Here is a 12242-nt window from a genome sequence, read left to right as displayed (position 1 = left end):
GCACTGATGCAAAGGTAACCCCTGATGCAAAGGTAACTACTGGTGCAAAGGTAACCGCTGGGGCAAAGGTAACCACTGGTGCAAAGGTAAAAACTGGTGTAAAGGTAACAACTGATACAAAATGCAAAGGTAACCACTGATGCAAAGGTAACCTTTGGTGCAAAAGTAATCGCTGATGCAAATGTAAGCACTGGTGCAAAGGTAACCGCTGGTGCAATGATAACCTCAGGAGCAAAGGTAACCACTGATGCAAAGGTAACCACTGGTGCAAATGTAAAAACTGGGGCAAAGGTAACCACTGATGCAAAGATAAGCACTTGTGCAAAGGTAACCACTGATGCAAAGATAACCACTGGTGCAAAGGTAACCACAGGTGCAAAGGTAACCGCTGGTGCAATGATAACCTTGGGTGCAAAGGTAACCACTGATGCAAAGGTAAGCACTGATGCAAAGGTAACCACTGGTGCAAAGGAAACCACTGGTGCAAAGGTAACAGCTGGTGCAATGATAACCAAAGGAGCAAAGGTAACCACTGATGCAAAGATAACCACTGGTGCAAAGGTAACCACTGGTGCAAAGGTAACCGCAGGTGCAATGATAACCGCTGGTGCAAAGGTAGCTGCTGGTGCAAAGGTAACCGCTGATGCAAAGGTAACCACTGGGGCAAAGGTAACCACTGGGGCATAGGTAACCACTGGTGCAAAGGTAACCACTGGTACAAAGGTAACCGCTGGTGCAAACTTAACCGCTGGTGCAATGATAACCACTGGTGCAAAGGTAACCAATGATGCAAAGGTAAGCATTGGTGCAAAGGTAACCACTGGTGCAAACGTAAGCACCGTTGCAAAGGTAACCACTGTTTAAAACATAACCACTGGTGCAAAATAAACCACTGGTGAAAAGATAACCACTGGGGCAAAGTTAACCGCTGGTGAAAAGGTAACCAATGGTGCAAAGGTAACCACTGGGGCACAGGTAACCGCTGGTGCAAAAGATAACCGCTGGGGCAAAGGTAACCACTGGTGCAAAGGTAACCGCTGGTGCAATGATAACCACTGGTGCAAACGTAACCACTGATGCAAAGGTAAGCAGTGATGCAAAGGTAACTGCTGATGTTAAGGTAACCACTGGTGCAAAGGTAACCACTGGTGCTAAGGTAACCACTGATGCAAAGGTAACCGCTGGTTCAAAGGTAAGCACTGATGCAAAGGTAACCGCTGGTGCAAAGATAACCACTGGTGCAAAGGTAAGCACTAATGCAAATGTAACCACTGGTGCAAAGGTAACCGCTGATGCAAAGGTAACCACTGATGCAAAGGTAACCGCTGATTCACAGGTAAGCACTGATGCAAAGGTAACCGCTGGTGCAAAGATGACCACTGGTGCAAAGGTAGGCACTAATGCAAATGTAACCACTGGTGCAAATGTAACCACTGGTGCAAAGGTAAGCACTAATGCAAATGTAACCACTGGTGCAAAGGTAACCGCTGATGCAAAGGTAACCACTGGTGCAAATGTAACAACTGATGCAAAGGTAAGCACTGATGCAAAGGTTACCCCTGATGCAAAGGTAACTACTGGTGCAAAGGTAACCACTGGGGCAAAGGTAACCACTAGTAAAAAGGTAAAAACTGGTGTAAAGGTAACCACTGATGCAAAATGCAAAGGTAACCACTGGTGCAAAGGTAACCTCTGGTGCAAAGGTAATCGCTGATGCAAATGTAAGCACTGGTGCAAAGGTAACCGCTAGTGCAGTGATAACCACAGGAGCAAAGGTAACCACTGATGCAAAGGTAACCACTGATGCAAAGGTAACCACTGGGGCAAACGTAAAAACTGGGGCAAAGGTAACCACTGATGCAAAGATACGCATGGTATTCCCAGCGCTTGGACGCCTCCGGGCAGCAATTCGCGCTCTACAAATGTACATCCAATCCAATCCAAAGATAAGCACTAGTGCAAAGGTAACCACTGATGCAAAGATAACCACTGGTGCAAAGGTAACCACTGGTGCAAAGGTAATTGCTGGCGCAATGATAACCATGGGCGCAACGGTAACCACTGATGCAAAGGTAAGCACTGATGCAAAGAAGACCACTGCTGCAAAGGAAACCACTGGTGTAAAGGTAACCGCAGGTGCAATGATAACCGCTGGTGCAATGATAACCACTGATGCAAAGGTAACCACTGATGCAAGGGTAAGCATTGGTGCAAAGGTAACCACTGTTTAAAACATAACCACTGGTGCAAAAGAAACCACTGGTGAAAAGATAACCACTGGGGCAAAGTTAACCGCTGGTGCAAAGGTAACCAATGGTGCAAAGGTAACCACTGGGGCACAGGTAACCGCTGGTGCAAAAGGTAACCGCTGGGGCAAAGGTAACCACTGGTGCAAAGGTAAAAACTGGTGTAAAGGTAACAACTGATGCAAAATGCAAAGGTAACCACTGGTGCAAAGGTAACCTCTGGTGCAAAGGTAATCACTGATGCAAATGTAAGCACTGGTGCAAAGGTAACCGCTGGTGCAATGATAACCTCAGGAGCAAAGGTAACCACTGATGCAAAGGTAACCACTGGTGCAAAGGTAACCACTGGGGCACAGGTAACCGCTGGTGCAAAAGGTAACCGCTGGGGCAAAGGTAACCACTGGTGTAAAGGTAACCGCTGGTGCAATGATAACCACTGGTGCAAATGTAACCACTGGTGCAAAGGTAAGCACTGGTGCAAAGGTAACCACTCGTGCAAAGAGGACCACTGGTGCAAATGTAACCACTGGTGCAAAGGTAACCACTGATGCAAAAGTAACCGCTGATGTAAAGGTAAGCACTAATGCAAAGGTAACCGCTGGTGCAAAGATAACCACTGGTGCAAAGATAACCGCTGGTGCAAAGATAACCACTGGTGCAAATGTAACAACTGATGCAAAGGTAAGCACTGATGCAAAGGTAACCCCTGATGCAAAGGTAACTACTGGTGCAAAGGTAACCGCTGGGGCAAAGGTAACCACTGGTGCAAAGGTAAAATCTGTTCTAAAGGTAACCACTGATGCAAAATGCAAAGGTAACCACTGGTGCAAAGGTAACCACTGGTGCAATGATAACCACTGATGCAAAGGTAACCACTGATGCAAAGGTAGCCACTTGTGCAAAGGTAAGCACTGGTGCAAAGGTAACCACTGGTGCAAAGGTAACCGCTGATGCAAAGGTAACCACTGGTGCAAAGATAACCGCTGGTGGAAAGATAACCACTGGTGCAAAGATAACCGCTGGTGCAAAGATAACCACTGGTGCAAATGTAACAACTGATGCAAAGGTAAGCACTGATGCAAAGGTAACCCCTGATGCAAAGGTAACTACTGGTGCAAAGGTAACCGCTGGGGCAAAGGTAACCACTGGTGCAAAGGTAAAATCTGTTCTAAAGGTAACCACTGATGCAAAATGCAAAGGTAACCACTGGTGCAAAGGTAACCACTGGTGCAATGATAACCACTGATGCAAAGGTAACCACTGATGCAAAGGTAGCCACTTGTGCAAAGGTAAGCACTGGTGCAAAGGTAACCACTGGGGCAAAGGTAACCGCTGGTGCAAAGGTAACCACTGGGGCAAAGGTAACCGCTGGTGCAAAGGTAACTACTGGGGCAAAGGTAACCACTGGTGCAAATGTAACCGCTGGTGCAATGATAACCACTGGTGCAATGATAACGAATGGTGCAAAAGTAACCACTGATGCAAAGATAACCACTGGTGCAAAGGTAACCACTGGTGCAAAGGTAACCGCTGGTGCAAAGTCAACCACTGGTGCAAAGGTAACTGCTGATGCAAAGATAACCACGGATGCAAAGATAAACACTGATGCAAAGGTAAACACTGGTGCAAAGATAAACAAAACTTGTGCAAAGGTACCCACTGATGCAAAGGTAACCACTGATGCAAAGGTAAGCACTGATGCAAAGGTAACCACTGGTGCAAAGGTAACCGCTGGTGCAATGATAACCACTGGTGCAAACGTAACCACTGGTGCAAAGGTAAGCACTGGTGCAAAGGTAAGCACTGGTGCAAACATAACCACTGGTGCAAATGTAACCACTGATGCAAAGGTAAGCAGTGATGCAAAGGTAACCGCTGATGTAAAGGTAACCACTGGTGCAAAGGTAACCACTGGTGCAAAGGTAACCACTGATGCAAAGGTAACCGCTGGTGGAAAGGTAAGCACTGATGCAAAGGTAACCGCTGGTGCAAAGATAACCACTGGTGCAAATGTAACCACTGGTGCAAAGGTAAGCACTGATGCAAATGTAACTACTGGTGCAAAGGTAACTGCTGATGCAAAGGTAACCACTGGTGCAAAGATAACCACTGGTGCACTAATAACCACTAATGGAAAGGTAACCACTGATGCAAAGGTAAGCACTGATGCAAAGGTAACCCCTGATGCAAAGATAACCACTGGTGCAAATGTAACCACTGTTGCAAAGGTAACCACTGGGGAAAGGTGACTGCTGCTGCAAAGTTAACCACTGGGGCAAAGGCAACCGCTGGTGCAAAGGTAACCGCTGGTGCAATGATAACCGCTGGTGCAAAGTTAACCACTGATGCAAAGATAAACACTGATGCAAAGGTAACCACTGGTGCAAAGTTAAAAACTGGTGCAAAGGTAACCACTGATACAAAGGTAAGCACTGGTGCAAAGGTAAACACTGTTGCACAGGTAAGCACTGATGCACAGGTAAGCACTGATGTAAGCACTGATGCAAAGGTAACCAGTGGCTCAAAGGTAACCTCTGGTGCAAAGGTAACCACTGGTGCAAAGGAAACCGCTGGTGCAATGATAACCATGGGTGCAAAGGTAACCACAGATGCAAAGGTAAGCACTGATGCAAAGGTAACCACTGGTGCAAAGGTAACCACTGGTGCAAAGGAAACCACTGGTGCAAAGGTAACCACTGGTGCAATAATAACAACAGGAGCAAAGGTAACTACTGATGCAAAGATAACCACTGGTGCAAAGGTAACCACTGGTGCAAAGGTAACCTCAGGTGCAATAATAACCGCTGGTGCAAAGGTAGCCGCTGGTGCAAAGGTAGCTGCTGGTGCAAAGGTAACCGCTGATGCAAATGTAACCACTGATGCAAAGGTAACCACTGGGGCACAGGTAACCGCTGGTGCAAAGGTAACTGCTGGTGCAAATGTAACCACTGGAGCAAAGGTAACCGCTGGTGCAAAGGTAACCGCTGGTGCAAAGGTAACCGCTGGTGCAAAGGTAACCGTTGGTGCAATGATAACCCCTGGTGCAAAGGTAACCACTGATGTAAAGGTAAGCACTGGTGCAAAGGTAACCACTGGTGCAAAAGTAAGCACTGTTGCAAAGGTAACCACTGTTTAAAACATAACCACTGGTGCAAAAGTAACCACTGGTGCAAAGATAACCACTGGGGCAAAGGTAACCACTGGGGCAAAGGTAACCACTGGGGCAAAGGAAACCGCTGGAGCACAGGTAACCGCTGGTGCAAAGGTAACTACTGGGGCACAGGTAAACGCTCGTGCAAAGGTAACCGCTGGTGCAATGATAACCTCTGGTGCAAACGTAACCACTGATGCAAAGGTAAGCACTGGTGCAAAGGTAACCACTGGTGCAAAGGTAACCACTGGGACAAAGATAACCACTGGTGCAAATGTAACCACTAATGCAAAGGTAAGCACTGATGCAAAGGTAACCGCTGATGTAAAGGTAACCACTGGTGCAAAGGTAACCACTGGTGCAAAGGTAACCACTGATGCAAAGGTAACCGCTGGTGCAAAGGTAACCACTGATGCAAAGGTAACCGCTGGTGCAAAGATAACCACTGGTGCAAATGTAACCACTGGTGCAAAGGTAAGCACTGATGCAAATGTAACCACTGGTGCAAAGGTAACCGCTGATGCAAAGGTAACCACTGGTGCAAAGGCAACCACTGGTGCAACGATAACCACTGGTGCAAGGGTAACCACTGATGCAAAGTTAACCACTGATGCAAAGGTGACCACTTGTGCAAAGGTAAGCACTGGTGCAAAGGTAACCACTGGTGCAAAGGTAGCCACTGGTGCAAAGATAGCCACTGGGGCAAAGGTGACCGCTAGTGCAAAGGTAACCACTGGGGCAAAGGTAACCACTGCTGCAAAGGTAACCACTGATGCAAAGGTAAGCACTGGTGCAAAGGTAAGCACTGATGCAAAGGTAACCAGCGGTGCAAAGGTAAGCACTGATGCAAAGGTAAACACTGGTGCAAAGGTAAGCACTGGTGCAAAGGTAACCACCGGTGCAAAGGTAACCACCGGTGCAAAGGTAAACACTAGTGCAAAGGTAAGCACTGATGCAAAGGTAAGCACTGGTGCAAAGGTAAGCACTGCTGCAAAGGTAACCACTGATGCAAAGGTAACCACTGATGCAAATGTAAGCACTGGTGCAAAGGTAACCACCGGTGCAAAGGTAAGCACTGGTGCAAAGGTAACCACCGGTGCAAAGGTAACCACCGGTGCAAAGGTAAGCACTGGTGCAAAGGTAACCACTCGTACAAAGATAACCACTGGTGCAAATGTAACCACTGATGCAAAGGTAAGCAGTGAAACAAAGGTAACCGCTGATGTAAAGGTAACCACTGGTGCAAAGGTAACCATTGGTGCAAAGGTAACCACTGATGCAAAGGTAACCGCTGGTGCAAAGATAACCACTGGGGCAAAGGTAACCACTGGGGCAAAGGTAACCACTGGGGCAAAGGAAACCACTGGAGCACAGGTAACCGCTGGTGCAAAGGTAACTACTGGGGCACAGGTAAACGCTCGTGCAAAGGTAACCGCTGGTGCAATGATAACCTCTGGTGCAAACGTAACCACCGGTGCAAAGGTAAGCACTGGTGCAAAGGTAACCACTCGTGCAAAGATAACCACTGGTGCAAATGTAACCACTGATGCAAAGGTAAGCAGTGAAACAAAGGTAACCGCTGATGTAAAGGTAACCACTGGTGCAAAGGTAACCATTGGTGCAAAGGTAACCACTGATGCAAAGGTAACCACTGGTGCAAAGATAACCACTGGGGCAAAGGTAACCACTGGGGCAAAGGTAACCACTGGGGCAAAGGAAACCGCTGGAGCACAGGTAACCGCTGGTGCAAAGGTAACTACTGGGGCACAGGTAAACGCTCGTGCAAAGGTAACCGCTGGTGCAATGATAACCTCTGGTGCAAACGTAACCACTGATGCAAAGGTAAGCACTGGTGCAAAGGTAACCACTCGTGCAAAGATAACCACTGGTGCAAATGTAACCACTGATGCAAAGGTAAGCAGTGAAACAAAGGTAACCGCTGATGTAAAGGTAACCACTGGTGCAAAGGTAACCATTGGTGCAAAGGTAACCACTGATGCAAAGGTAACCGCTGGTGCAAAGGTAAGCACTGATGCAAAGGTAACCATTGGTGCAAAGATAACCACTGGTGCAAATGTAAGCACTGGTGCAAAGGTAACCGCTGATGCAAAGGTAACCACTGGTGCAAAGGTAAAAACTGGTGTAAAGGTAACCACTGATGCAAAATGCAAAGGTAACCACTGGTGCAAAGGTAACCACTGGTGCAAAGGTAACCACTGATGCAAAGTTAACCACTGGTGCAAAGGAGACCGCTGATGCAAAGGTAACCACTGGTACAAAGGTAACCACTGATGCAAAGGTAACCACTGGTGCAAAGGTAACCGCTGGTGCAAAGGTAACCACTGGTGCACAGGTAACCGCTGGTGCAAAGGTAACCACTGGTGCACAGGTAACCGCTGGTGCAAAGGAAACCACTGGGGCAAAGATAACCACTGGGGCAAAGGTAACTGCTGGTTCAAAGGTAACCGCTGGTGCAAAGGTAACCGCTGGTGCAAAGGTAACTACTGGTGCAAAGGTAACCTCTGGTGCAAAGATAACCACTGGGGCAAAGGTAACTGCTGGTGCAAAGGTAACCAGCGGTGCAAAGATAACCACTGGGGCAAAGGTAACTGCTGGTGCAAAGGTAACCACTGATGCAAAGCTAACCACTGGTGCAAAGGTAAGCACTGATGCAAAGGTAAGCTCTGGTGCACAGGTAAGCGCCGGCCAAAAGTAACCTCTGGTGGAAAAGTAACAGCTGTGTCACTGAAAATACATTTAGATATTCCTCTGTGCGCTGAAGAAGTCCAGGCTCACAGGGGTTTTTTTGTGAAACTAAAGCTTTGTTTAAAGGAGGGCATGTATTATAATTTTGACAGGTCCACCAGGAGATCGAGCCACGCTGACAAGGCTCAAAGGCAGAAAGGCTCCCTTTCTCTCGTTGGGCCGGCCCATTAATGTATGCATACCTAGCAGGGCAGGGGCCTGAGCAGAAGCGGCCTCACTTGCTTTCAGGTGTGTTTCACCAGTGTCAACTAATCTGTGCGTTTCCCCCCTCCCCTTTTTTTTTAAATAAAATGTCAACGAAGTAGTGTTTTGAGGAAGACAATATGCAAATGTGGGCCACTTTTTTTTAGAGTGCCCGAGCCGATTTTTAATCCCATTCCAACCCTAGATCTCACTCACACTTACTGAGATGAAGCGATGCGGGGTCAGGACGTCCTCCCAGCAGAGGGGGAGCCCTCCTCTGCTACTCAGTTGAAGTGAGAGGCCCGCCTCTGCTCTTTGGCTGAAGTGAGGGGCCCTCCCCTGCTCTGAAGTGAGGGGTCTTCCTCTGCTCCTCGGTTAAAGTGAGGGACCGCCCTCCAGTCTGCATGCAGCAGAGCCCCGCTCCACTATCGTGGACCGGCTGTCATCGGTTCCACCTGGTTACTCACAAGGCTGCCAAGTTTCCCAGGCCCATGTGGGCTGTTTCAGTCCGGGTATTTGCGTTGAATTCTGGGACTTGTAGTCATCGTTTTATAATGAATTAAACAAGACTCCAAGTCACAGAATTCAAAGAAAAGACCTGGGCGGGGGCAGTAGGTAATGCATGGCCCTGGGAAACGTGGCAGGGCGGCGCACCTCACCTGGACGAGGTGGTGAGCATTCCCCAAAGCCCTGCGGTGTCCAGGGCTGGTGTTTCACCCGTGCCCTCCAGTGCCCACGTCTGGTCATTCACTAATGCCCACGGTTTTCAGGGCTCCACGGTGGTGAGAGAGAGAGGTAAGAAGAGAGAGTTAGTGAGAAACAGAAATAGAGAGAGAAGGGGGAGAGAGGAGAGAGAGAGAGAGAGAGAGACAGAGAGAAAGCGAGAGAGAGAGAAGAGGAAGAGTGAGAGGGGGAGACAGAGACAGCGAGAGAGGGGAGAGGCGAGAGAGAGAGCGACAGAAAGAGAGAGAGGGGGAGAGGAGTGTGTGTGAGATAGAGAGTGACAGAGAGAGAGAGAGAGGGGAGAGGGGAGAGAGAGACAGAGAGAGAGAGGAGAGAGAGAGAGACAGAGAGAGAGCGAGAGAGAGCGGGGGAGAGAGAGGGAGAGAAGTGCGTGTGTGAGAGAGAGTGACAGAGAGAGAGAGGGGGAGAGAGGGGAGAGAGAGCGAGAGATGGATAAAGAGACAGAGAGAGAAAGAGAGGGAGAGAGAGAGGAAGAGAGAGAGAGGGAGACAGAAACGGAGAGAGAGGGGGAGAGAGAGGGAGAGGAGTGTGTGTGTGTGAGAGAGAGAGAGAGAGAGAGAGAGGAGAGAGAGACAGAGAGAGACAGCGAGAGAGAGATAGAGGGAGAGGAGAGAGAGAGAGGGGGGGAGAGGAGAGAGAGGGGGAGAGGAGAGAGAGAGGGAGACAGAGAGAGAGGGGAGAGGCGAGAGAGAGAGCGACAGAAACAGAGAGAGAGGGGGAGAGAGAGGGGGAGGAGTGTGTGTGTGAGAGAGTGACAGAGAGAGAAAGAGAGGAGAGAGAGAAGAGAGAGAGAGAGGAGAGAGAGAGGGGAGAGAGAGAGAGGAGAGAGAGAAGGGAGAGAGAGAGAGAGAGAGAGAGAGAGAGAGAGAGGGGAGAGGCGAGAGAGAGAGCGACAGAAACAGAGAGAGAGGGGGAGAGAGAGGGAGAGGAGTGTGTGTGAGAGAGAGTGACAGAGAGAGAAAGACAGGAGAGAGAGAAGAGAGAGAGAGAGGAGAGAGAGAGGGGAGAGAGAGAGAGGAGAGAGAGAAGGGAGAGAGAGAGAGGAGAGAGAATCAGAGGGGAGAGAGAGAGGAGAGAGAGAGAGACAGAGAGAGAAGAGGGAGTGAGAGGGAGGGACAGGGAGGGGGGTGGGGGGAACCCACTCTGTCCAGTCCCTGGCCCCTCTCCCCGCCCCTCCCTCTCACTCCCTCTTCTCTCTCTGTCTCTCTCTCTCCCCTCTTCTTCTCTCTCCCCTCTCCTTCTCTCTCTCTCTCTCGCTCTCTCTCCTCTCTGTCCCTGTTCCAAACTCCCGTCCCAGTATCCCATCAACGGATTCTGTCCCTCGCTCTGTCCGCTCCCTGTCACCTCTGCCCAACCCGCCTCTGTGCCTCAGCCCTCTGGTCACCCTCCCCCACCCACCCCCTCTCTACCCTCATGCCTATCACACCTCCATGCCGGTGTCTCTGACCCCGCTCCTTTCTCCCTGCCCCAAGCTGCACTGTCGGTCACTGTCCCTATCCTCTTCCCATGGGTTTCTGCTCCCCCCCCCCCCCATTCCACTGCCCCCGTGATTCTGCCCCACTCTCTCTTACCCCTCCTCTCCTCTTCTCTCTGCCCCTCCCTCTGCTCCACCCCCTGCCTCGTGGACAGTGAATAGGGGGGGGGGGGGGCAGGCAGACTGTCCCGAAAACCCCAGCCGCTCTGTCCCCTTCTTCTGCCCCAGCTCCTGTCCTAACCCCCCCACCCCTTCACGCACCAACCGTTGTCCTCCTAGCCCAAGAGCATGTCTGTCCCCGTACATCGGCCTCTCTGCCCCATCCAACGTCCAATGTCTCCCTGTCCCCTCAGCCTTTCTCTGTCTCTATTCATGGGCCTCTCTGCCCCCTTCTCCTGCCCTCATCGCCCTGTCTCTCTGCCCCATTCTCCTGCCCTATTACCGTTCCGTGCTTCCTTGTCCCCCCACCTGTCTCCATCCATGAGCCTCTCTGTCCCTTTCTGCAGTCTATCTGCCCCATGCTCCTGTCCTATTACCTGTCCCGTGCCTTCCTGCCCCCACAGCCTGCGTCTATCTCCTTCCATGGGCCTCTCTGACCCCTTTCCCTACTCTCACCGCCCCTCTCTCTGTCCGGTGCTCCTGTCTATTACCGTCTTGTGCCTCCCTGTCCCAGTGCCTGTCCCTTCCTCTGCACTCACCTCTTGATAATCGGATTACCCTCGCCCCGGTGATCCAGGCCTCCCGTCGTCCTCATGCTGCACCAGGCTGGCACTGCCCACCTGCCCGGAAGACTTGTGCCCACTGGAGCACCGAGCGACCCCACTGCCCGCGGGTACCCGGCAACAAGCAGGAGGCAGGTAGCCTAGTAATAAGCACATCACGTGGTTACCATGGAAACCGGCAGATCCCGTCCGAGGATGCTGGAGGCTGGACAACTTTCAGGAGTGACAGGTGCAGCCAGCAGTGAGGAGGAGAGGTCCCAGGAGGGGCGGGGCAGAGTCAGGAGTGACAGGTCCAGCTAGCAGGCAGTGAGGAGGACAGGTCCCAGGAGAGGGTGGGGCAGAGTCAGGAGTGACAGGTCCAGCCAGCAGTGAGGAGGAGAGGTCCCAGGAGGGGGCGGGGCAGAGTCAGGAGTGACAGGTCTAGCCAGCAGTGAAGAGGAGAGGTCCCAGGAGGGGGCGGGGCAGAGTCAGGAGTGACAGGTCCAACTAATAAGCAGTGAGGAGGAGAGGTCCCATGTGGGGGCGGGGCAGACTCAGGAGTGACAGGTCCAGCTAACTGGCAGTGAGGAGGAGAGGTCCCAGGAGGGGGCAGGACAGAGTCAGGAGTGATAGATCCAGCCAGCAGTGAGGAGGAGAGGTCCCAGGAGGGGGCGGGGCAGACTCAGGAGTGACAGGTCCAGTCAGCAGTGAGGAGAAGAGGTCCCAGGAGGGGGCGGGGCAGAGTCAGGAGTGACAGTTCCAGCTAACAGGCAGTGAGGAGGAGAGGTCCCAGAAGGGGGCGGGGCAGAGTAAGGAGTGACAGGTTCAATTAGCATTCAGAAGACAGAGGCACCAGGAGAGGGCGGGGCAGAAAGAGAGTGACAGGCACAGGAAGCAGTGAGAAAGCAGGGCCCCCAGCTCAAGGTGGGACAGTGTCAGGAGTGACTGATATTGCAACCCAATAGAAGCTTTTATCC

At 51.0% G+C, this 12242-nt stretch overlaps 1 protein-coding gene across 2 annotated transcripts in view; it reads right to left on the bottom strand.

The window, feature by feature from the left end:
* Positions 1 to 11516, bottom strand: part of MAGIX (MAGI family member, X-linked) — a 463247-nt gene extending 451731 nt beyond the window's left edge. The window contains exon 1 of one of the 2 annotated variants that reach the window (XM_085629880.1): positions 11263 to 11516. The gene's annotated coding sequence lies outside the window, so the exon portion shown is untranslated. The remainder of the gene's footprint in view (positions 1 to 11262) is intronic. The other variant, XM_085629879.1, reaches the window with a different exon arrangement.
* Positions 11517 to 12242: the final 726 nt, after the last annotated feature.

This window comes from Triturus cristatus, chromosome 10 (genome assembly GCF_964204655.1).
Source record: "Triturus cristatus chromosome 10, aTriCri1.1, whole genome shotgun sequence".
Lineage (NCBI taxonomy): Eukaryota > Metazoa > Chordata > Amphibia > Caudata > Salamandridae > Triturus > Triturus cristatus.
Note: the sequence above shows the minus strand (reverse complement) of the source record. Positions and strands in the feature narration are given on the sequence as shown.